General features: G+C 50.8%; 1 long non-coding RNA gene across 1 annotated transcript in view; it reads left to right on the top strand.

The window, feature by feature from the left end:
* LOC311631090 overlaps nucleotides 1–24872 on the top strand; it is a 630545-nt gene that overhangs the window by 598894 nt on the left and 6779 nt on the right. The gene's annotated exons all lie outside the window — the stretch shown is intronic.

Here is a 24872-nt window from a genome sequence, read left to right as displayed (position 1 = left end):
TTCTTGTCACTCCCATCTGCCCTGCATAGTTTCTGTTAAGAAATCTGCTGATATGCTGAAACCGGTTTGGCTCAGTGGATAGAGCGTCGGCCTGCGGACTGAAAGGTCCCGGGTTCGATTCCAGTCAAGGGCATGTACCTGGGTCGTGTGCACATCCCCAGTGGGAGGTGCGCAGGAGGCAGCTGATCGATGATTCTCTCTCATCGAAGTTTCTAACTCTCTATCCCTCTCCTTTCCTCTCTGCAAAAATCAATAAAATATATTAAAAAAAAGAAAAAAAAGAAAAAAAAGAAATCTGCTGATAGTCGTATGGGTGCTCCCTTATAGGTAACCAGCTGCTTTTCTCTTGCTGTTTGTAATATCCTCTTTTTGTCTTTTGCCCTTGGCATTTTAATTATGATGTGTCTTGGAGTGGTCCTCTTTGGATTCCTCTTGTTTGGGGTTTTGTGCACTTCCTGTACTTGTAAGTCTATTTCTTTCACCAGGTGGGGGAAGTTTTCTGACATTATTTCTTCAAATAGGTTTTCAGTATCTTGCTCTCTCTCTTCTTCTGGCACCCCATAATTCTGATGCTGGCTTGCTTGAAGCTGGGGGTATTCAGATTCTGGTCGGGATGGTTCTGACAGATTCACATTGTGGGTGGTGCCCGTGGCTTGTAGAAGAGGCGGGTTGGCTCTTCCTTTTCTTCCAACTGGGTCACTGGAGCACCCCCTTGTCGCCAGCCCAAGTAAGAGGGGACATTTAAAAAACATCCACTCTTCTTGGCTCTCTAAACTTTCCACAGGGCTGGGTGGGGCTTCTTCCCAGGTTCCCATGAGGCCAGATCTGAGTCCCTGTGCCACCAGGCCCAGCAGCACGGGCACAGATTTATAGCCCTGAGCTGGAGCAGGTGAGGAAAGGGTGCCTCCTCTCTGCTCGAGGTGGGGCGGGGGGGGTTGCTTCTCTTTCCCAGAGCACTCTGCCTGGCTGCCATCCTGCTGTTTGCCAAATGTTCTTTCAGAGAAGAATTGGACCTTCAGATTCACTGCTGGGTGAGCTGGTCAAACTCCTGACCCACTCTGCATCTCTCCTTGTCCCCTCTCCATGCTACCCACTCACGGCATTTCAGATCAGCTAGTTTCCAGCTCGTTTTTCAAGTCGAATGTTCTGCGGGTTAGTCAAAAGTCCAGTCTGGTGTTAAGAACTTCCCTAGATTACAATCACCTTGCCTCCCCTGAGTGTGACTATTTCTAATTTACTCATTATATAGGCAAGGAAAACAACTAAAGAAATTGATTTACAAACTGTCTAGCTACTTGTTCTTATTAATTATGTCTAGGTATTTGTTTTTATTAATCATGAAGAAAACATGAATCTTAGTAGCCTTGTTACATTCAAGTCTTATACATGTTTTAGTTTTTAATGTGCTTAAGAAAGATTGACTGAAAAGTGTGAGTCACAAATCACATTCTAAGAATGCTGCTAAGCATACATATTTCATTTCATTCTTGAATGTGGTCAGATGCAAATAGCTGCATAGATATTTAAGAGCTATTCCCGCTGGGGGAGGGGGGAGTAATTAATTAGTATAATACACAAAGGACTTCTCTGTTTTGGGGTGGGAAGGGGTATCCAGCACAGCTTTAATTACAAGTAATTGTTCTCAAAATCAGGCTGCTCATTAAGTTCTGCATCCTAGACAGTGATTATGTATCAATACACTGATCTGCCACTTTCATTATTTTAGTCATTTGGTTGTATAAATTTGTATTTCATTCAGACAACCAACTGGGCAGCTCCCACTGTTGTTATCCATCATAGTATGGCTTTTTAAGGCATACTTTGGGTGACTTAGATTTTCATTCATTTATTTTACTTAGGAAAATGATAGTATGTTGTTTTCTTTCTTTCTGGGCTTGTTACTACAATAGTTAATCGAGAGTTTTACTAGGTGTACTTGTAGAATTGCACTTGCTACCTTATAATGAGCTGAAGTTTACTGAAATTCCCCTCCAGAAATCTGTTAGTAAATTAATAGGAGCCCATTCCCAACTTCATCCTTTCCTTCCAAATTAGACGCTGGGACTGTGGCCTGGACCACTAAAAACTAGTGCAATATTTACTTTGTATATCTGAATGGATTCCAAAAATCAAAACTGAAAGACTTCCCAGGACATCTAATGGGAGCACACTGGCCCCCTCTTGTTCCTGTGGAAGATTGTATTTTCTTTTCAGATGTCCTATGAATGCATGCAGAAATTCACTATCTCCTGAATAAAGTGAACTTCCTTCAAAGTGAGGTGAGTAGTGATGCCCTTTGATTTTTCTAAGTGTGTGTGTGTGTGTGTGTGTGTGTGTGTGTGTGTGTGTTAGCCCAATTCCTAGACTAGAGAGTTTAAATTTTAAAATTAAGTTAAAAACTCTCTCTATACCTATAAAATATAAATCAATCAAGTGCTATCTTTGGTAAACATTGGTTGAAAAACCCTCATAGAATATGCACATACACAAAAAAAGTCTCAACTAAATTTGAGACTGTATCATCTGATGACACACTATACTGTGAAAATCTTTTAAAATTAGAAAGTTTGAATAAAATTAACATCTAAAAGTTTTTATTTTCTTCATTCTTTTTTTTATAAAGCTTTATTATTAAATGTGCATACTACAAAGTTGACTAGTCAGAACTAGACTGCTTTGTGGACATATTTATCCTATTTTTTCCCCAGGTAAAGTCATGAGAATTTCACCTGAATAAAAAATTTCCAGTAATTTGACAATATTTATTGAAAGACTTCTGTGATCATAGATATTCAGTGAGAATAGGACACTTGATAAAAAATAATAATAATAGCAAAGGAAGAGGAAAACGAGGAGGAAGAAGAAGAGGAGGAGGAGGAGGAGGAGGAGGAGGAAGAGGACAAAAAGGAAATATTCTTGTCCTCCTGGAGGAGTTCACAATCACAAGTTAAAGTGTGGATACCGCTGAAACCGGTTTGGCTCAGTGGATAGAGCGTCAGCCTGCGGACTCAAGGGTCCCAGGTTTGATTCCGGTCAAGGGCATGTACCTTGGTTGTGGGGTGTGCAAGAGGCAGCTGATCGATGACTCTCTCTCATCGATGTTTCTAACTCTCTATCTCTCTCCCTTCCTCTCTGTAAAAAATTAATAAAATATATTTTAAAAAATAAATACATAAAAATAAAGTGTGGATACCTGTACCACACACACACACACACACACACACACACACACACGCTCTTGTTCCAGACAGGTAGATGAACAGGGCAAAAACTGAAGATATAAATACGAAGAGCCAACAAGACCTCTGAAAGTGGAGCGATTAGCTTTCCCTTGAGGTTTTTGTGGAGAGCTTCTAGAACTACATGGCAATGATGGCATAGCTTGACATCAGATAAAGTAATCTTAGGTTTGGTTAAACAATTTTGGTTTCACAAGGAACAGTGCGTACCAGTACTTTCTTGTAGTTTTTACTTAAATGAGACTTTAAAAACTTGGTTTTGGAAGAGGTAAAAGGTGACAGGTTGGGGACATTCCAGGGCAGTGAAGACACAAGACACAGTTTCTAGGCCAGGATGATCGAAAGGAAGCTGAGGTTGTGGAAACATGGTCTCTGTCTGTATAGAACCAGTGAAGAACAAGGCAGATAATTCCATGAAGATAAATTATGGATGAAGGAGGAAATTTTCAAATCAGGTAGAATTGCTCCAATGGGCCATAGAAAATTCTAGATCTCACTGGAATTTTCACATCATGATTACTCTCACTTTATGTATGTTCTTGCTTAATTAAATCCATGTCAGCCAGTCACCCAAACCAGCTATTGGAAATAGTGACACATACTATAATCACACATGCTCAGCCTCTGCCTACAGGATCTCAAAGATGCCAATTTAGTGTAAAATAAACATTTATCTCATACACAGAGTAAAACATACCCAAGTAGTAGTATAGATTTCAGATTTCCATTCACCTACCAGTGAGTGCATTGCCTACGGTGCAGTGACCTGGGGATGATCCTGTCTTTGAACAGGATCACTGAGGCCCAGCACTCCAGTGTGTGCATGGACATGCCGGCCCTCGTTCCTACCATTGACATGAGCAAGAAGAGCTGAGCACAACCCTGGACGTGCTTATGAGAGCTGCTCAGCCCCCGATTTCAGGTTAGCAGGGCCTCGGTGGACGGTTTTGAGCTAAAGAGATGAGCTGTCCTCTTCCTATGACATGCAGAAAGTGACACATTCAGTGACACATCAATAAGCCAGATAGTTAACGGGTGAGGCTCGTGCTCATGTCATACCAAGACCAAAGGCAAACATCCTGAGTCTCAGTGATCAACTCTTCACAGAATAAACACTCCTCCTCTACATACTAGAGTTGCTTTTCTCCATTTCCAGAAATAGAAAATTGGTCCCTTGATACAAATTGAAGAATTGTAAGCAAAAAGACAATTGAACATTGTTAGAATTTTGAGAACTTAATTTATAAGAATCCATCACAAATTTTAAACTATAGAGGCAGATATCTACATTTTTACTGTGTTCATGTAAATTTTTTTTATATTAGAGAGAGGAAGAGGGAAGGAAGAAGGGGGAGAAAGGAGAGAGAGAGAGAGAGAGACAGAGAGAGAGAGAGAGAGAGGGAGAGAGAGAGAGAGAGAGAGAGAGAGAGATGTGGCTTGGTTGCCTCCTGCACACACTCCAACCAGGGATTGAACCCGAAATCTGGATAGGTGTCCAGACCGGGAATTGAACCTGCCACCTTCCGGTGCATGGGATGACGCTTAACCAACTGGGCTCCCGGCAGGGCTCATGTAAGATTCCGTGGGGTTATTCTCAGTGTTAGAAAACAATGCTATTGCTGTAGAAATGGGGGGGGGGGGGGGCGCTACCAGGTAGGTCAGATAATAAACACTTGGGACAAGAAGCAAGTGTGTCCTTAGTGTTTGTCATGCAGAGCAGGTCAGGCTGAGGGGCTGGGCGGACCTGTCACCCAGAAGCGGGTGAGTCCCTGCCTGCCTGTGCCTCTCGGACAGGACACTGCCAGGGACGGGCAGCACCTCTGCCTGTGCCAGCAGTGCACAGTTTCGGCTCCGGAGAGGAAATGGGCGGCAGGGCCTCCCTCCCTGGAAGCAGGAGGCCACGTGCCCGCCCGCACTGCCCGGGGTTCCGGGAGGAAGCAGACGGGAGCTGCTGTGCGGTGCAGCGGAGCTGGCCTTTCTGAAAAGCAGCTTTGCCTCTGTGACCCACAGGCAGAGGCTGCTTAGAGTGACACTTGCCCATCCTGAGCCCCGGGTCCCTGGGGCAGTTTAACCATCCCGCGCCGTTTCTGAGCAGGTCCGTGGCCATCTATCTCAGCTCCTTAGCAGCCACCCAGCAATGCACTGGTGCTTACTGAGCACAGGGCCAGCACAGGCCTGAGCAGAATGTAAAGCTTCATGGTGTTCGCCTTCAGGAAGGGTACCATCCGCTTAGAAAGATGACACACATCCACAAACGGAGGGTAAAGCCACGTTTTAGGCAAGAACATCACTGCCACGTGAGCAGCAGAGGAGCTCCAGCAAGGGCAGCTTCCTCGGAGGAGGTGCCGCCTGTGCAGCCCTGAGGGCGGTGCTCGGGGGGGCGCTGCGGGCAGGAGGCCGGGAGCAGGCGAGCGGCCGGCCCGGGGCCCAGGCACTGGCTCCTGGGCGGGGCGTCCCTGTTCTCAACCCAGGCCTGTGTGTGACAGGGGCTGCCTGAGGGCACTGCCAGGAGCCGCCACCCGGGCAGCCTTTACCCTGCAGCCCACTCCGCTGCTGACATTACAGAGCCCGCACTCAGATGATGTCCACGGAGAGAGGCAGGGCGCCAGGCCGAGAGCACATGCTTCTGCCTCCCACAACCTTTCTTTTTCATAAACGGATTTGCTGATGGGCCTAACTTCAAAGATCGCACCAGGTCAGCCTCGGTGTGTATAGGGGAGGGTATTCTTTTTTAAAAAAAAATTAATCTTATGTTCCTGTCTTTCCAGAAACACCTGGACTATCTTTGAATTCTCGTCTGTGATGGTGAAATCATTAAAAGAGGTACCAGACCCCTTTTGCTGGCCTCATGCCATTTGGGGCACATGTGAGCACACTGAGACCCCTGGCCTGCTGGCTTTCTTTCTCTCCTCTCCCCTGGTTTTGAAAACCGTGTTTGAATTCCGCCACTGCCTAGCTGGGCCTCTGAGTTGAGTGCGATGCTGGGAGGTGCACCCCGCACCCCACATGGCCTTCCTCCAGAAGCAGCCGCAGTCCGCCCGCACAGTGTGTGGCTTAGGGGACCTGGTGTCTGGGCCTCTCCTTGCTGAGGGTTTTCTTTAGTCTCCAAGCTGGGTTTACCCACAGCACCACCCAGCCGGACGTTTCCCAGAGCTCGCAGAGGACCCATCGTCGCTGCGATGTGAGAGCGTGGCCAGGCATCAGAGAGCAAGGCTCCCTCCTCGGAATCACGAGGCCAGCCCTCCCAGCCCGGGCCGAGTCACGCAAGAGGAGCGCACCCTGGCCCATCCCACGAGGGCTCCTGGAAGAGACGGTGAGACTTTTCCAGAAGGAGCTTGCTCCCAAGCATGAAAGGCTCAGCCTCCAGCTCATCATTCAATAAAAAAGTTCTTAAACCCTTCTCAAGGCCACGGTTTAAACCCAGCGGCCCTATCGATCTGCGATTCGGTTTTGCTTTGTTAGCGGGGATTTGTCGTCTGCTTTAAATGCCTTTGTTCCTGGCCTCCGTGGGCAGCCAGCGCTGCCGGAGGCTCTCCCCCTGCACGGAGGCTCCCGAGGCGACGGAAAACCAGAATTACTCTCCCCGGACCCCTCCCACCCTCCCTCTGCGAAATTCTCATCAAACTCTGCCAAACCTAAAACTTATAAAAAGCACTCATTTGTCTTTAAAAGGGAGAGCAAGGAACACGTTCTAACTACAAAGTAGAGTCAAGTAGATTTCAGTTTCTCAAGTCCATCCAGTTAGTCTCAAAAGTGTACAGTTCCTCCAGCCTGCCTGCCCGGCGCCCGCTGCCACTACAAAATAACTCCCAAAAAATAGCCGAATCGGAGCAGAACATGCAATTTTTGTAATGCATAGATTTTGTAGAAACTTTTTATTTACAGCTTTTAAAGGTTGTCACTGTGTCTTTAGTGGCACTGTGAACTATTAATTTTATGTTCTTTAAACTACCACAAAATAGTGGTCTTTCTATCATTATGGTATGAACTAAGGAACAGAAAGTGTGGTCCCAATTTAACTAATCACTTCTGATATTCCCCAACCTTATAAAAACCCAAAACACTTATAAGATGTCTGCTCTTTGATTTTTTAATGAAATGCACACGTGTTATTTTTCATTCTAATACAAGCATATGCTTACACATGTATGAGCCTTATGAGTTTATTTAGCAAGAAACCGAATATGTGAGGAAAGGAGACTTTAAGCGGCGCCTTAATTGTCTTTTATGCGTGTTCAGCAGGTCATCGCTGAGTGTTTACAGGTCCTGCACCGCATGGCGTTCCACCAGAGAAGAGGTAACCTAGCTTCATTGTTTATGAAAATGACAGCTCCTAATGGGCCGCATCAGCTCTAACACAAACTATCAAACCCCTCCGTCCGGGTTTTCTGGTCGGTCGGCCTCTCGCTGCGGGGAGAGGCGTGGGGAGGAAGGGGAGCACACATTGAGACGATTAGGGCCCATGCTTATTAGATAAGCTCGGAGGATGTTTTTCTTGGGCGGCTCACAGCATTCTAAAAGAGCTGTGTTCCAGGTCTGAGGCCCCGTGCTTCTTCCTCTTAAACTACGAGCAGCTGTAGCACAGGCCCCACTTCTGTGGCCCGTAATGATTTCCTTCCTCGGAGGCTCCGAGTCCTCCTCCTGCCCGCGAAAAAGGGACAAATATTTTAATCCAAGCAAAATGCGGCAGCAGGTTTTGTTGGTTTCAGGGAAGAAACCCAATCCAGCCCAGCACCGAGCGCAGGCCTCAAATTGGAGCCATCTGGCCGCGCAGCTCGGCGACCCCTGGACAGAGCAGCTCGCCCAGGGCTGCGCCTGACACCTGCGAGGCCACTGCAGAATCCCAGCCTCTCCGGCGGAGCCCGCACTGCCTGGCCCGGCAGTGGGAGTATCGAGTAAGAAAAGGTGACAACTAACTGCTCAGGCAACAGCTTATTAAGTAATGAAGTCAGTAATCCTCAGATTTGACACAAATCAGACAGACAGACACCTCCCAGTTTTCCTTTTGGAGGCCCAGGGGCGGAAGTCTTCAGGAAACTATAAGTGGACGCACACAACTCATGAGTTACCCTTAAAGTGTGTGTGTGTGTGTGTGTGTGTGTGTGTGTATGGCAGGGGGCAGGGGGTTGAAAAGCACGCGTGTGGAGCCTGCCTGCACTCTCCTGTGTTTGCTTTCCTGCGGTCCCTGCTGTGGCTGCGAGCACAGTCGCTGCGAGCACTCTCCGAGTATGAGCTGCGGCCGGGCCTCACACTGGCCGGCTCCTGGGGTGCATTTCCAATGGATGTTTCTGTAAACTTTGTACTACAGCCTTTCCACGGCTGAGGAAGGACAGGACCAGCTCATTTTCAAACAAAAAGAACTAGGATCTTTGCTTTGTCAAAAACCAGAAATCTTATCACTTTATTTTAAAACCAGCTCATAATATATTTTTCTGGAAAGAAAATGGGACATAAAGAACAGATCAAAATGATATACAAGTTTTCCATTTTACCAATATATTTCCAAGTATTGGTGATGACAAATATGCCATTTGTAATCTGGGTTTTAAGTCACTTATTATAGTGAACCATAATGATTGCAGAGCAGCCACCATCGAATCTGAAATGATATGACCAAGAGTGCCACCCGAGAATGTGGGCCCACACCCCCAGCAGGGGGGTCAGAGGGTGACCTAGTGAGAAAAGGCAATTCAGGGAAAATGTAAGAGAGATTACTGAAATTGTGAATTTAGTTAAATTCTTAGATGTATAAACTTATTTGGCTTTTTCTGTCTAATCTTTTTAAATAAGCCAATGGCCCTCACTTTTGCTTCTTGTAATTAAATGTATTGACTGAATGAAATCCCACAGTCAAGATGCAATACAAATGAAGTAAAAATTTCATATATTTTTAAAAATAAGAATTGTGAGCTCGAGTACATTTTTTAAATCTCTATAGAGAAGGGAAGGGTTTAGAGAGAGTATTTGAACAGCAAGGCTCGCGGACATCCGTTCTCACAGAGTTCCGGGAGTGGGCGGATGTGTGCGAGGTGTCGGCTGGCTGCGCGCCGGCTGCAGGCCGGGCTGGGCTGTGTGGCTGGACCTCGCTGTCTTCTGCCTTGTTCTGAATGCATACGCGTGAATCTAAATGTTTAACCAAATCTTTGTTCTCTTTCCTCTTGAGGAGGCTTCCCGCTGCACCCACATCGCCGTGCCTCCTCCCCCTCCCCGGGCCCGCAGGCCGCGCAGCCACGGGTGAGACTTAATGGGGTGAGCACACTCCCAGCAGCTTCCTGTGGAAGGCAGCCGGCTGAGACTGGGAACGGCCCGGCCCAGTGGAGACCGACGGAGCGGCCTGCGGCGGGCAGCGGCCCTTCCAGGCGCTCACCCCACACCTCGGAGGCGGGCGTGGGTGTCTCCAGAAAGCATTGCCACCGGCTCAGTCACCACTCCACCCGCCCTGAGACCCAGCTCCAGCCCAGCGGCCAGCCTTCCAGTGAGCTGTGGCTCAAAAGGATGCATGCCCAGACAGGAAATTAAGAAATCCTGTGGCATCTTCATTAGTGTTTTTCAATACAAGTTATGGTATCTTCAACTTAGCCCCTAAATTAAGGCAATAATTATAACAATGATAACAGGACAATGTTCCATCGCTGCCGTCCCTTGTGGAACTGGTTGATATAATATACCACAGTTACATGCGTACACACACATGTGCACATGCACCAGAGGAAACCCAGCCTGCTCCCAGTGGGAACGGGCACGCTCAGGCTGATTTATGAGCTGGGAAAGCACTTCTGATTCTCTTTGTTTTTTTCCTGGCCCAAATGGTCACGAGGTGATGAAGGCTGACTGCCCAGCCCTTTGCTGCCAAAGCCTAGCTCCAGCACACGTCCAGAAAAGCTTGATGAAAACGAGGGAGAGTCTCGCCGCCTCAGCAGCCACGGTGCAGGGCGGCCGCGGTGCCAGGCGCGGGTCGGGTGGCGGCTTGGCGCCCGCTGCCAGCGCCGCTCCCTTCCTGTTTAATAATTAATTCGCTCGAAGGCCCCGGGGACCTGGCCCGGCACAGCCTCACAAAGCAGCGGGGAAACAAAGTGCTTCCAGAACTGGAGGGCACAGAAGGAGAGGCTCTACCGTTTCAAGAAACATCGCCACATGGGGCGGTGAGCAGCGAGGGGGTTTGGAGGTGGAGAAATTAAAAATAAAGTAAATACACACAAAAGCAAGGTTATTCACGGCCACTGGCTCCGGCCGGGGAGCCACAGTGAGCCAGCGGCATCCATTTGGGAAGCAGGCTGGGTGCCCGCAGGCCAGTGAGAGCGGAGGGAACGGCTCGGTCAGAGAGAGGCCCAGCTCGCTCTTCATCAGGGGCCTCCGCTCCTCAGTCAGAGCATCTCGCTGGGACGGCAGGAAAGGCAGGCGGTCTTCCTGGCCTTCACCCCTCACCCCCACCCCAACCCCGCCCACCTTCTCCTGCCAGGGCGGCAGCTGGGAGGGCAGCGTGGACACACACAGCGGAAGGAAGGGAGGGAGGACTCAGTGGCAGCTGCTCTGTGCACCAAGAACGTGGAAAACCAAGCAAGTTCCCAGACTTAAATGTTCAGTCCCGGAAGTTAAGCCCAGCCCAGGGCAGGCCCTGGCCGAGGAGGCGGCGTGCAGCGGGCCTGCGTGTGCCGTGGTGTCTGTGAGCTGCTGCGAGTCAGCACAGAGACGCGTGGACGCGAGGGCAGGCAGGGCCCGCAGCCCCAGCTCTCTGCACCGGCGGGGTGGAGGCGGCCTGCTCCCCGGAGGCAGCAGACCCTCCGCCGCACAGGCCGGTGTGAGCGCACCAGGAAACCCGTATCCCCCAGCATGGAAGAGAGGGGAAATGCAAAGCAAAACGAAGGCCCAGGTGGCCCCCAAAAGAGGAAACATTTAAACACCAAATTGCAACTGCATTTTGCTTATTATTATTATTATTATGAAGAAGACCTGCATGGAACAGTCTCTCATTTCCTCTCAGACAGTGGTAGCGTATTTTGAAAAAGACATTTACGTAATTTAATGGTTGAGTTGGAAAAATGACCTGAATATTTTTTCTAATCCCTAAAATGGGATGTTTTAATACCCCACAATTATCAGAACTACATGGATTTCTTTATATGTACGTTATTCATAAATTAGTTATGAAACCTGTAAACGACACCTCCTCTGTGTGTCCCCCTCACATCAGAGTGACGCACTGTCTCAAACGCAGCAGCTCGCCTAAGAACAAGCCCTCAGATCCGCAAGGCTCATCGGAAACGGCTCCGGCTATGGAACAATTCCAAAGGACCGTATGTTTTCTCTGTTTGTGAGTCAGTGAGTATCTTGCTGCTGTTTTTTCAGGTTTTAATTTCAAGTTCAGATGCAAGCGAAGGTCCCTGTTTTCTTGTGTAGCTCATAGCGGCCTCGTCAGGAGGGACCTGGCCCCCAGCGAGCTCAGTCCTGCCGTGCTCGTGTCCTGGCCGGCGATGGGCGCTCACGGCCACGCTGCGGGGGCCGGGGCAGGGCGGGAGGAGGGGACACAGAGCCCAGCCCCGGAGCGGGAGGCGCCTCCCAGGCCCCGACTCGGCCCAGCCAACTCCGCAGTGTGGCTCCTTGCCCACTCGGTGTGCTCCGGACCCTGTGTGCTCCCTTTCAGGGGAGTTGCCCAGACTTGGGAACTGAATTTCATTAAGCCAGTCGTATTTCCAATTCACAGGGGCTTCCCACTTAAAGGAGCCGCCACGGTGAAGCCATTCTTACAGTAGCAACAACCTTTGTGGCTAGAATGCTTGTCTCTCGGCTTATCTTTATCCAGGGGTTTGTGTAAGGCGGCGTGTGGAGTGGGAAAAGCACGGCTCTGAGACCAGCGGGTCTGGGCTGGTCGGTCCGCTCACCATGCAAACCAGGCCGGGTGCACACCGGGCACGCGGCCCCAGCATCAGCCTCCACCGCAGCCCAAGGGGGCGGGCACCCGCTCTGCCTCTTGGGGACACTAGTACTTGCTGTGTAGAGTGAGCCCCGAGAGCACAATGGAGAGCCCTGTTTCAGGGAGGAGGGGACAGGCTCACCCCCAAACCCACAGCACACACTGAATTGGTCCAGATTGAAATAAATGCTATCGCAGAGCCATAAATTAAAAGGACCAGAGAATTTATAAGGCCCAGTTCTCTGGTTTCATGTGAATCGGGTGCCAGGCTAGAGCTCCAGTTACAGACTCGCCACAAACCCCGACTCTGCCCTGCTCCCCTGCTCAGCAGGCTGTTCCTACCGTTCCTGCCTGCCATTCCTGCCGTTCGAGGGAGGAGCTGCCGTTAGCCCGGAGCCTGAGCCGGTGCTCCATGAGAGCACCCCGCGCCGAGGCGGCTCTGCCGTGTGTGCTGGGGCTGTTATAGCGACTCCGCAGACCGGGGTCTCCAGCAGGGAAATCTATCTCCTCACCGCCCTGGAGGTCGGAGCCTGAGGCCGCTGTCACAGCTGCCCTCCCCCGAGGCCGCTGTCACGGCTGCCCTCCCCCGAGGCCGCTGTCACAGCTGCCCTCCCCCGAGGCCGCTGTCACGGCTGCCCTCCCCCGAGGCCGCTGTCCTGGGCCCGGAGGCGGCCCCGCCCCCGTGCTCATCGGCCATCCCCGTGTGTCCGAGTCCTGACCTCCTCCTGCAGGGACGCCCTCACACTGTGAGCCTCACCCATGTGACCTCTTTCTCATTTAACCACCTCTCTGAGGGCCTCATCTCCAATACAGCCGCACTCTGAGGAACTGGGGCTTAGAAATTCAACACATGGATTTGGGGGGGCGGGGAGGGTGGGAGCACAGGGCACAATTCAGGAATGACAGCCTCCACACCAGTAAAAGTGTTGCTTACATTAAGTATTAAAAATAACAGAAATTCAGATTTGTGCACAAGGATGTATAAATGAAAGAATGGGAAAGCAGCCCTACCTGGTTTGGCTCAGTGGAGAGAGCGTCAGTCAGCCTGTGGACTGAAGGGTCCTGGGTTCGATTCCAGTCAAGGGCACATGTCTGGGTTATGGGCTCAGCCCCCAGAAGGAGTCGTGCAGGAGGCAGCCAATCAATGATTCTCTCTCGTCATTGATGTTTCTTTCTCTCTCCCCCTCTCCCTTCCTCTCTGAAATCAATAAAAATACATTAATAAAAAAAAAAAAAAGAGTGGGAAAGCAGTCCCTTGTGAACTCAACACACCCAGCCCTGTGGGCCTCTGGCTGTGCCTCGTGAGGAGCAGACTCTCCCGATCTGCAAACACATTCCACGCAAGCGAAGGCGAAGATGCTGACGACACCATGGGACCGAGCAGAGTAGTGATCTGTTCACTCGCTCACAAAGCTGAGGCCACAGGAGCCAGCAGGGTCCTCCCGGCCAGCAGGCGGCAGACAAGCTGCCCTGGGGCTGGGCTGCTCCACAGAGCACCCAGTCAGTGCCTCTCGGGGTCCTGTGCTCATGGAGAAGCAGCTGCCTCCGCAGGGTCAGAGGCGGCTGGCCATGGGCCTCCCCGGTGTTCCCTCTGGGCCTGCCCCTTCCACGCCCTTCAGGACGGCCTTTCTGCTCCGTACCCGCTGTCCCTCACCCTGCCTCCCTGCGGAGGGCCGGCTCCGCGGGCACACAGCAGGGCGGAAGTCCTGGGGTGAGAGGGGGCTGGTGGCTGAGGCAGAGGAAGGGGAGGAATAGGGGACATCTGTAATGCTGGAAACAATAAAAATAAACGTAAACAATACATTTAAAATTAAAAGCTTTAAAAAGGGGGGGGGCAGAGGACTGAGTTCATCATTGAACTGAATTCTATTTTTAAATTCTTCCCTTAGTAAGTTTAAGTGTCTATTTATGTCCCTTTCAAACGTTTCTCCTCTGGGCTCTTTTAAATGCTTATTCCAGGGAGTTACTGGGTTCCCAAGCCGCAGGCAGGTAGCTGAGCAGCACAGTCCCCACACTGCTCGAGCATGAAGCTTCCAAAGAAAGTCACAGTAAGAACGGTGAGCTCTGGCGCCGGCCATTAACTCCGCTCAGGGTGACTTCCAGGGCAGTGAAAGCCCGCTGGGCTGAGGGGCTGCGGCTCCCTGACGTGGGGTCTCCGCGGGGCAGGCTGCGTCCGGGCTGCTGGGCGGGGCGGGAAGACCGGGCTGCGGCCAGGCCGGCTTGGTTAGAAAGTGCAGGGAGACCGGTGTGCTCTGGCCTGCCTCTTTAACAAACAAGCCCGCGCTCCCAGGGACCTGCCCCGGGCCTGGCATTTGCATGGAGCGCCGGCGACATCCTGTGGTCAGTTTGGTTTCGGCAGCCGGTCTTTCCCTGCAGCCATCTCAGCTGAGCTGTCCCCCATAAATCCGAGAGTGTTTTTGCAACCAAAGGAAAAGAGAAAGAAAAGCATCGTCATCCTGGCCACTTTCAGAGCGTGCACTTCTCCTGTCCCGCACCACGCAATTTCTCAGCGAATGTGGACAAAGCGGGTTCGGTCAGGAGGAACCGGGGAGGTGTTTCACGGAAGCAAAGTCAAGCGCTACCGGTGACCGGACCTGTCTCCCGCCCGCAGTCACAGCCCTGCTCGCTGGCCAGCGCCGCGTCCCCACAGGAGACAGCCCTCTGCAAAGCGCGCAGCGTGGCTGGGAGGGAGAACAGCAGTGCTCGCATTTTGCATTTCACGCCAGAGACAATAAATTGAAACCATTTAGTTGTAAATGTGATGGCACACTTGACAGTTTCCCCTGGCAAAGCACCGAGCGGCCCGTATCGAACAGAGCAAAGGAACAGAGGCAAAGGAATGAACCCGGGAGCAGAGTCGGTGGCCAGAGGAGCCGACGGAAGGGCCTGGGAAAGCATTTGTCTGCCGATTAGAACCGGGGCTCAGCTCATGGCACCAGGAGCGACCTGTGGGGTGACGCTGAGAGCAAGCGACGGAGTTCATGTTATTCTTCTGTTTATTAAAAGTGGATAGGAACACTTGACAGAAAAATCAAACTTCCGGTCACGGCTCATTACCACGCTGTCTCTGTCAGGAGCAGGTGCGCGGTCCGCCGGCGGCCTGGTCCTGAGCTCGGCACCCTCCCCTTCCAGGGGGACTCGGGGGCCGAGCACCGGCATGGGGGCCTGGAGTTCTCTTCAGCCCACCCACTCGGTTGGGGACAGAGTGAGAGTTGGTTTAGAATAAAAATAGTTTTGGTGAAGATTCTATTGCCCTGATCTGACAGGTAGCTGCGTCAGCAGAAGCAGAAGGTAAGCTGGATGTGAAGTGAAGTCTACGATTTCGGCTCTTTTCTGAAAAGCCTGGCGCTCCGAGCTCAGTCCTGGGGGGAACTGGGCAGCCTCCTCCTGTCTGTCTGCGGTCATAGACCTGCAGGCGCCACCTGTCCCTCTGGTCCTCCAGACGTTAAAGGAGCCAGGGAGCGCGCCAGCGACACAGCAGTCCCTGGGCCGGGAGCAGACACACCTCTCAGAGCCCAGGCTCAGCCCCCGTGCTCCCTGCGGAAAGAGAGGCCAGAGCCCCCTGCTCCCTGCGGGGAGAGAGGGCCCCCACCCCCCGTGCTCCCTGCGGGGAGAGAGGCCAGGCCCCCGTGCTCCCTGCGGGGAGAGAGGACAGGGCCCCCGTGCTCCCTGCGGGGAGAGAGGACAGGGCCCCCGTGCTCCCTGCGGGGAGAGGCCAGGCCCCCGAGCTCCCTGCGGGGAGAGAGGACAGGGCCCCGTGCTCCCTGCGGGGAGAGAGGACAGGGCCCCGTGCTCCCTGCGGGGAGAGAGGACAGGGCCCCCGTGCTCCCTGCGGGGAGAGAGGACAGGGCCCCCGTGCTCCCTGCGGGGAGAGGCCAGGCCCCCGTGCTCCCTGCGGGGAGAGAGGCCAGGGCCCCGTGCTCCCTGCGGGGAGAGAGGCCAGAGCCCCATGCTCCCTGCGGGGAGAGAGGACAGGGCCCCGGGCTCCCTGCGGGGAGAGAGGGTCCCCCACCCCCCGTGCTCCCTGCGGGGAGAGAGGACCCCCACCCCCCGAGCTCCCTGCGGGGAGAGAGGGCCCCCCACCCCCGAGCTCCCTGCGGGGAGAGAGGGCCCCCCACCCCCGTTCTCCCTGCGGGGAGAGAGGGCCCCCCCACCCCCGTGCTCCCTGCGGGGAGAGAGGGCCCCCCACCCCCGTGCTCCCTGCGGGGAGAGAGGCCAGGGCCCCGAGCTCCCTGCGGGGAGAGGCCAGGCCCCCGTGCTCCCTGCGGGGAGAGAGGACAGGGCCCCGTGCTCCCTGCGGGGAGAGAGGACAGGGCCCCCGTGCTCCCTGCGGGGAGAGAGGACAGGGCCCCCGTGCTCCCTGCGGGGAGAGGCCAGGCCCCCGTGCTCCCTGCGGGGAGAGAGGCCAGAGCCCCCTGCTCCCTGCGGGGAGAGAGGCCAGGGCCCCGTGCTCCCTGCGGGGAGAGAGGACAGGGCCCCTGTGCTCCCTGCGGGGAGAGGCCAGAGCCCCGGGCTCCCTGCGGGGAGAGAGGGCCCCCCACCCCCCGTGCTCCCTGCGGGGAGAGGCCAGGGCCCCCCACCCCCCGGGCTCCCTGCGGGGAGAGAGGGCCCCCCACCCCCGTGCTCCCTTTGGGGGAGAGAGGCCAGGGCCCCGTGCTCCCTGCGGGGAGAGAGGCCAGGGCCCCGGGCTCCCTGCGGGGAGAGAGGGCCCCCCACCCCCCGGGCTCCCTGCGGGGGGACAGGCGTGGACCAGGACAGAGGGTTACCTGCTGACTCTCGGCTTGGGCTCTTGAGCCACATTCCTGCGTCTCCCAAAGCCCGAGGTTCCTTGTGTGCAAAAGGCGAATAAGGACAATAATTTCATCTACCCCCGGATCTGGTGAGGATTAGCGGGGTCATGCACACAAGTCACAGCGCCGGGCAGTGGAGGCACCCAGTGGTTCTGGGACCATCCTGAACGGCAGGCACCAGCTCTTAGGGCAGCGCTGTCGGCTCAGCGCCCGGCTCTCCCTCCACCGTTCCGAGCACCAGGCCAGGAGCAGGGCGAAGGGAGGGCGAGGTCGGAGAACGGCCTGCTGGGCCGTCCAGTTCCACTGGTCAGGGAGACCACCGGACTAAGCACTTCAGCACTGTTCTGGGCCAGGTGCTGTGAGTGACACACGGAGGTTCCAGATGTAGCTTCCGGACTCAATAGCCTGCATCACATCCCCGTCTGTGGGCGCAGGAGGTTGTGTGTGTGGCAATCTGAAGTCAGCAGCTTCAGAGCAGCGTAGGCTCAGCCCTGAGGGAGCCCAGGCTGAGTGGCGGGTGCAGGAGGCTGTGGGGCCCAGCTGGCCCTGCTGCAGGCCCGGCTCAACGCTAGGTGAGGCCGCTGGAGCCAGCCTCGGCATGGCCACGGGTCCCAGCGCCGCCCGCGTATTCCTGTTCTTTTAAAACTTAACACAAACAGCGGGTCCTTCCTTTGGGTCATGTTCTCTGCCCGTGGATAATTGACACCAAATGGTCTGAGCATGGAGCAAGTCCGAGATCCAGTAGAGCCCCCTTATCCACGGAAGACATGTTCCCAGGCCTTTAGCACTGTGGGTGCCCGAACCCACAGATGGCACCGAAGCTTATACAGACAGGGCTTTCCTGCACATGCGCACCTTCTCACCGAGACACGCTCCGCGGCTTTTCTCGGGCACACGAGTGGCCAGCACCGCTCTCTGGCATGCTGGGACACTATTACTAAACCCAGGGCGACCCAGCACGAGCACTGCAGTGTCCGGCAGCTGATAGGAGAACTTCACTGGCTACTGCAGTGGCCACGGGCAGGGGCGGCTCAGCGTGAGACACTGGCTGAGGGCGACCATGTCCAACAGGACGGGGCGGGACGGAGGAAGGCTCCAGCACACTCTGAGAACGGACCCAGTGAGCAATGTGTGGATTGCTCACAAAGTTCCCCACGGACTGTTTCAGGACCGTGGTGACTCAGATAACGGAACCCTCCGCAAACGGACCCATGGGTAGGGAGGACACTAGAGGAGTCAGAGGCTCTGAGGACCTCCACCATTGTGGTCCTTTTTCTCCTTCTCCACCGAAACTCCCAGGAACGCCTTCTAACACCAGCTACTGAGCGGCCAGATGTGAGTGTGACCGGGGCAGGCCCAGCAGAGGGGCTGAGCCTGGCCTTTCCGCAGGGAGCCTGCCTTCCCAGGGAAAGAAGCTGCGTGAACCCCAAAGAGCACGTAACAGACATGCCGGTGAGAGGCGCGAAGAGCTGACGGAGCTCCGCGAGGAGGGGAGGCCTGGCTTAGAAGACACTAGGAGGAGTGAGAGAGGGGCCTGCCGAGGGGCCTCTGGACAGGGATGAGCAGGGGAGGGGGAGGGGAATGGGGGGAGGGGGGAAGGAGTGGGGTGATGCACAGGAAGGAGAGGAAGGAATCCACAAAGCGGCCGCTGGAATCTCTGCTTGGCACGGACAAACAGAGGCATTTCAAGGAATGTGCAACATGGGAAACCTTATCCCGCTAATCTTGTCGGGACTAGTCCATTCCACCAAGAGAGGCGAATCAAGATTTGGGATTCTAATTAGCCCTGTGGTTTTTATTTATGTTTATGGCTCAGACCTGTTTATCCTCCCCTTCCTCACCCAGTCAGAGCACGTGGGTCTGAGGGCCATGGGCAGCAATGGCTGCATTTTCCATTTTTATTAGCATTTCTTATTTGCCCACAGCCCGATTTCTTTTAGGCTTGACATAATTTGCATGATTGAGTTAATCCAAGTGTGAAATGCAGTAGGGACCCAATTCAATGGTGGCCGCAGAGGGAGTGCTATTAGGACATAAAGAGGCAGAGCGGGCCCTGCCTCCAGCGTGGGCTGCGGGCTGGCTGCGCCTGCACCTGGCGGCGTTGTCAAGGCCGTCTGCTCAGGCACTTCCCAGTCCGGCCCCGGGTTTGAGCTGGGAGACACTCAAAACCTCTCAGCCCAACTCCTTTGGCCCTCCTTGCAAAAGAAATATTTCCAGCACTTTATTTATTTTTAAAGCTTTTATTTTAAAATAACTTTAAGATTATAGAACGGCACTATAGAGAGCCACCATATTCCCTCCCCCTACCTCCCCCTAATGTTTACATCTTATAGGCACATTGGTCAAAAGGAAGACATTTAAAAGAGCACAGTTCTGTTCATTAAACTATGAATTTCATTCAGATTCCCCAGTTTTTCTACCAATGCACTTTATTCAGTTTGAAAGAGAAATCTCACTCCATTCATTGCAGCAGTGACTGTCCATCAACAGAGAAGGTCACTCCTGGTCCCGTTTCTCCCGGTGTCCGGCAGGACCTTTGGGCTGCTCAGTCAGAGCGCACTCCCTCAGGCTGAGGAGAACATGGGGCCCGGGGCCTCCTACGTGGTCCCTGAAACTCAGGCCGGTGTGTGCTCAGCGCGGAGCCCGGGAGCAGCTCCGAAGCAGCTGTGAGGCACCGGCTCTCGGAGCCCCTCAGACCGGAGCACAGGCCTGGAGGGAAGGAACCCCAGGGCGGTGTGCTGATCGCCCGCAGCGGCTCCCGTCTTTTTCTTTTCTATTGCAAACTCCTTTCATAGCAACAGAGCGGCACTTCCACAGCAATCCCTTATAGTCTCTTGGTAGCTTTCCACATAATCTCACTATTTTGTGATTTTTAAGTTAAAAATATTTTATATCAATATTATTAAAATCATATCTTAAGATTCATATTTTACAATCTTTATTATCTATAATGATAAAAGCATACTATGCTAACGAGACCAGACATCCTTCCGGACGACCTTCCGGACGAAGCAGGGCTGCGGGGAAGCCGGGCCCGGGCGCCAGAGGGCAGCCAGTGCCAGCAGCCGGGGGAGGAAGGCCCCCTCTTGCCTGAATTCCGTGCATGGGGGCCTTTAGTTATCTATAATGTATTACATCTGAATTTTGTCAAGATGTAAATGACATGGGGCGTTTACTTACTTTAAAGTAACAATTTAAGAAAAAGCACATTTTGTTAATGAATTCATTTTAAAGCCCCAGTCTGTTTGGCTCAGTGGATAGAGAGTCAGCCTGCAGACTGAAGGGCCCCAGATTTGATTTTGGTCAAAGGCATGTACCTCGGTTGCAGACTCAATCCCTTGTCCTGGTTGGGGCGTGTGCGGAAGGCAATCAATCAATGTGTCTCTCTCACTGTTTCTCTTCCTCTATTTCTCTCCCTCATTTCCACTCTCTCTAAAAATCAATGGAGCCCTAGCTGGTTTGGCTTAGTGGGTAGAGCATCAGCCTGCAGACTAAAGGTTCATGGGTTCAATTCCAGCCAAGGGCATGTGCCCAGTTTGTAGGCTTGTTCCACAATAGCGGGGGCATGCAGGAGGCAGCTGATCGGTGGTTCTTGCTCATCATTGATGTTTTGATCTCTCTCTCCTTCTCTGAAGTCAATAAAAATATATTAAATAAATAAACATCAATGGAAAAATATCCTCAGATGAAAATTAACAAAAATTTTAAAATGTGTAAATGATATATTGTTTCATCCTTGGAAACAAAATGTATGTTAAAATGTAGCAGATATTGATTTCAGAGAGGAAGGGAGAGGGAGGGAGAATAGAAACATCAATGATGAGAGAGAATCATTGATCAGCTGCCTCTGCATGCCTCCTACTGGGATCAAGCATGCAATCTGGGCATGTGCCCTTGACTAGAGTCGAACCCAGGACCCTTCAGTCTGCAGGTTGACACTCTACCCACTGACTCAAACCAGCTGGCTCTGTAGGTGATTTAACTTCACATTATTATATCAAATGTATTAAAATCAATTTCTTAGCCTGACATTTAGAAATCTTGCCTATTGCCCTTTAGTTAACTGACTTATTTTTAAAATTTTTGCTTTTTTTGTGTGTCAATGATAAGATGAGGGAGAACATTTTACACTAATAGTTGTAAAATGGTTGCAAATAACACATTGAGTGTATAAATAGTTTTGCATTTTTAACTCTCAGTCATTTAAAAACCAAGTTGAATGTAATTTTATCATTTGAACACTAAACTTTGAAGACCTAGTGGCATGTTTGTGTGCAATATAAGACATTCTGCAGATCAAGCAGAGAATCTTAAGAGGAATTTGCAGACTCATTATTTAATGCTTCTTATTCCAATGGGGTGCTTCTCCTTTTTCCACGTTCCACACGGAAAGGGAGGGCTGGTTCCTGAGTGGAGAAGCTGGGGATTAAGAAATAAAAGAAAGAAAGAGACAAGAGGCAGAAATAGACCCAAAAGATGCATGCCAGGTGGATGCTGTCACTCTGATGGAGGGACAGTCAACACCCACCACAGACAAAACAGCGCATTTATTGATTTCCAGAGGGGGGTTTTAAGGTCAAAGAAGTTTTGGGTGTGCCCAGGTCCTATTCATTCCCTCATTCCTGGGATTTAGCATCCCGTTTCCCCGAAAATAAGACAGTGTCTTATATTAATTTTTGCTCCCAAAGATGTGCTAGATCTTATTTTCAGGGGATGTCTTATTTTTCCATGAAGAAGAATATGGTACACATTTATTGTTAAATGAAAATAAAGGAAATTTATTACCTGTATATGGTACGGTAGTACGGTAGTTGTCAACACAAACCAGACAAACTGTGAAACCTACAGTATCAAGAATTTACTCATTTATCCAATGACAATCATGTCATCATCTTCTGGAACATCATCATAATAATTCAATTCCTGAATTTCCTGGTGAATTTCTTGTGACTCCATTTCTTTTAGAATCAGTGGACCAAATCTCTCATGTTTAGCAATAGCACTGTCTTTAAATGAGTACTTCTTGTCAAGGTAGCCTGCTCGCAGTGCATTTGCAATGCAACTGTCAGTGATTTTCTCCCATGAATTCTTCACCCAAGTCACAACTTCTTGCAGTTTAGGTTTCACAAAGTTTCCACGCTGATTTCTCTCCATTCTATTTTCAATGTAGTCATTAATTTCCATGCGCAAATTGTCTTTGAATGGCTTATTTATTGCAATATCAAGAGTGTGGAGATAGGCCGTCATTCCTGCGAGAATCATTATCTGATCTATTTTTCTTTCCTATAGAAATGTCTTCATGTCTCCTCCTCTCTCCCACCCCTCGCTCACCGCTCACTCCGACCTCCGCTCCGCCTCCACACAGCAGTGACGTCAGGACTCTGCCTAACGTCACTGGTTGCTAGACGCCATTCGGGGTGGCCCTAGCGACCAGTTTACGGTAAATTAATTTTCATTCTGAGACAGAGCCTGGGGGGCCTTATTTTTGGGGGGATGCCTTATATTTCACTCAGAAGGAAACCTGTAAGTAAGTCTTATTTTTGGAGGATGTTTTATTTTCGGGGAAACACGGTATCAAGACCTGGGTAAGTCAAGGTCCTATTCTTTCCTCATTCCAAGCACATGGATAAAGATAAGAAATCGGTACTGATAACAGTCTCCCACATTTTGGGAGGCTGTTTCCGGGGGACAGCCATGCCAGTCACCTCGGACTCAGCTGACATTAATTTAAAGGTCATCCATGTGCATTCCCAAGGGGCCCTCTACATCTTATTAATCACTATTTTGCAACATCAGTGTCCCTCATGCTTTTTTTTTTCTAGCCAAATAACCAACTGTAAGTTATGCACTGTGTGACTAAGAATAAGTCATTGAACCCTGCTCAGTAGTGGAAACCAGTCTGGAGTGTGACGTTTTCAGTGAATGACAAAACACCCTGCACTCAGAAGTTATCCCCAAGCATGCTTACTATCTACCTGGCAGAGGACTTACAGACACTTCCAACAGAAAGAGATCCCAGCAGTTATTTTACCTGTTAAATCCACTGAAGAACCTGATATCTGTCACACTTGCACATACATACCAAACCTCAGGTTTCGGAAAGGCCCATGAGCAGGGACCACAGTGTTGCACGTTGGGGACCGGGGAAGGGAGAAAAGTGGAAGAGAAGAAAACAGGTTGAATGTTTAACCTCTTGCTGTTGATGGCCTTCCTTTAATTTCATCACCTTTGACCATCTTGTCTCCTGTGGCTCCTGTATCTGAACATCCTATCGCCCAAATTCTCAAGGGTTTCCTACCAAAGATTTCTGACAGAGGATTCCACATGGGGAGAAACAGGTGACCAGATGGGAGAAAAAAAGCAAAATGAAACTATATATTCAAAAAAACATTTACTAAAGCTCTAGTCTAGAAAATGAAATATATATTGCCTCTTAAACTGGTAGTAAAGCCATTAATGATCATGGACTAAACTGATTCTTTAATTTGGATTTAAAATAGTGATATTCTGCCGAAACCGGTTTGGCTCAGTGGTAGAGCATCGGTCTGCGGACTGAAGGGTCCCAGGTTCGATTCCGGTCAAGGGCATGTACATTGGTTGCGGGCAAATCCCCGGTAGGAGGTGTGCAAGAGGCAGCTGGTCGATGTTTCTCTCTCATTGACGTTTCTAGTTCTCTATCTCTCTCCCTTCCTCCTCTCTGTAAAATATCAATATATATATATATATATATATATATATATATATATATATATATATAAAATAGTGATATTCTATTTCAACTATTTCTTACAAAAATGTTTCTTAAAAACAAGGCACTATTCTATAATCCTCCCTCATCTCAGCTATAAAATGGGAATGATAATACCTACCTTATCTACATCATAGAAATGTTGTTGGGTAAATGTAATAAGCATTTGTTAGCTGAAGTCACCATACAGATGCATGGCTCTGTATCTGATCTCTCCAAACCCATTCACCTTCAGAGGAATCACAAAAGCCAATCATGCTAGTGATAGACTTGGGGTAGGCTTGGGACCCAACCTTCATGGGTGAGTCACTAGAGAGAGGAAGCCTCCTGAGAAGCTTCTGGGGAAAGATCATTTCTCCTCAGATAGAGCCACAGGAAGTGACAGTTAACTTTTTGGAATGGGTGATATTAGTTGCTACATTAAAAGATTGGATGGATCCTTGATGACACTATTAATCTGCTGAATCAACCAACTCTGGAGCTCTTTTTTTTTTTTTTTTTTTTTTTTTTATGAATCTCCTGCTATGGAAGTTAAAATATTTATTATTTAAAGCTAGTTTAACTTGAGTTCTGTTGCAATGGAAACCATCCAAACCAATATAGAAAGTCAGGAATGATCATGAGGTTGATAGCATCCTTAAAAAATGCCAAGACAAAAGTCAGGATTAGAGGTGTTAAATAGAATTTGAACATGTAAATATTCATTGTTGAAAGATTAAGAAATGGTGGTGAAGTAAGGGGATGCTACATTGACATGCTTCCAGGACCAAACTGGGATTACAACTAAAATACAGAAAACCAACTGAAGTAATAAACTGAAGACTAGCTGGAGAGAACCCTGATAACCAAAGACAGAAAGTGGAGACTGCATAAAGACTGGTAGGAAGTATGGCCAGGCTCCCACAGACACAAACTGTAGGTACAGAGAGATACCTCAGCTGTCAAGGGGAGGGGAGTTCCCACTGAGAACACTGAAGTCTAAACTCCAAGCTTGGCCCCCAGCAGAGAGCACCAGAACTGATAAAGGTGCCCATATATCATCTGGCTGTGAAAAGCAGCTGGGTGCTGTCTGCCAGGAAGAGATGGCTGGAAATTTTTTTTTTTGTAACTCACAAAAAAAATTTTGTGAGTTACCCCTTTAAGGGCTAACTCACAAAATTTCACATGCAGCTATTCACCTTGGG

This window comes from Pipistrellus hanaki (genome assembly GCF_964339955.1).
Source record: "Pipistrellus hanaki genome assembly, chromosome: 12".
Taxonomy (NCBI): Eukaryota; Metazoa; Chordata; class Mammalia; order Chiroptera; family Vespertilionidae; genus Pipistrellus; species Pipistrellus hanaki.
This window is presented reverse-complemented; position numbering and strand designations above follow the sequence as displayed.